The sequence below is a fragment of the Bos mutus genome, chromosome 12 (assembly GCF_027580195.1).
Source record: "Bos mutus isolate GX-2022 chromosome 12, NWIPB_WYAK_1.1, whole genome shotgun sequence".
NCBI lineage: Eukaryota > Metazoa > Chordata > Mammalia > Artiodactyla > Bovidae > Bos > Bos mutus.
The window spans coordinates 24,603,902-24,604,798 of record NC_091628.1 but is presented as its reverse complement, the minus strand read 5'-3'; positions in this window follow the sequence as shown (position 1 = coordinate 24,604,798).

The window sequence follows — 897 nt, the reverse complement described above, 5'->3', positions numbered from 1 at the left end:
CTTATAATGCTGTATTTAATGTGCTTCTGAAGCTTTCTATTTACACGTCCCCAGTTATCATACCTTCAGAAACTGAAGTAGCACGGTCATGAAAGAGCGTAAGCCCCGGATCCGGGCTTTGTGGGCTGGAATCACGCTCCTCCATCTCCTAGCACTGTGAGCTGGGCAGGTGACTGCTCTGTGCCTCAGTTTCATCTCCTTTTGTAAAAGTTAGGTGAGTGATTATGTACTAAGTGCTTACAACAGTGGTCAGCAGATAGTCAACACTCAATAAATGGTAGGTATTATCATTACTTTCTCTAAAACATCAGAAACAATCAAATTCTGAGTTTCAGGGGATCATTATAATGGCTCTTTTTTAGTCTTTAGCTTCTTAAAAACACATTAGGGTTCTGATGTTAAGTAAATATTTACTAATATCATAAAACTTTCTTTTAATAGAGAATTGCTAATTTTTATTAACAAAAATTCAAGAGAGAAAGGCTGACAGGAGGTAAGAAAGTATGGTATATATAAGAAAACTTAGGCAGAAGATAAATAAGACTAAAGTATTAAGCACGTGGATACCTTTGTGAACAAGCCTATATCCTTTCTTTAAAATACAATTTCCTATACTTTTTAATAGGATCAAATATGAGTTTAATATAAATTTATATACATTTATTTTTAAATCCCTGAACACTGTTATATGATTACTGTTTATATTTAAATTCATGAGAATTATATAGACATTTTAGAATAAGAATGCTTATATCTTCTGTTTATACTTCTCAGAATCATAATAATTGACCTACTAATAAATTAACAAAATTGCTAAAGCAAAAGGAAATCTGACTTTTGCTATAAATACCTTAAAAATTTTTCTCCAAAAGAGGTATAAAGATTTTTACTTCTGAC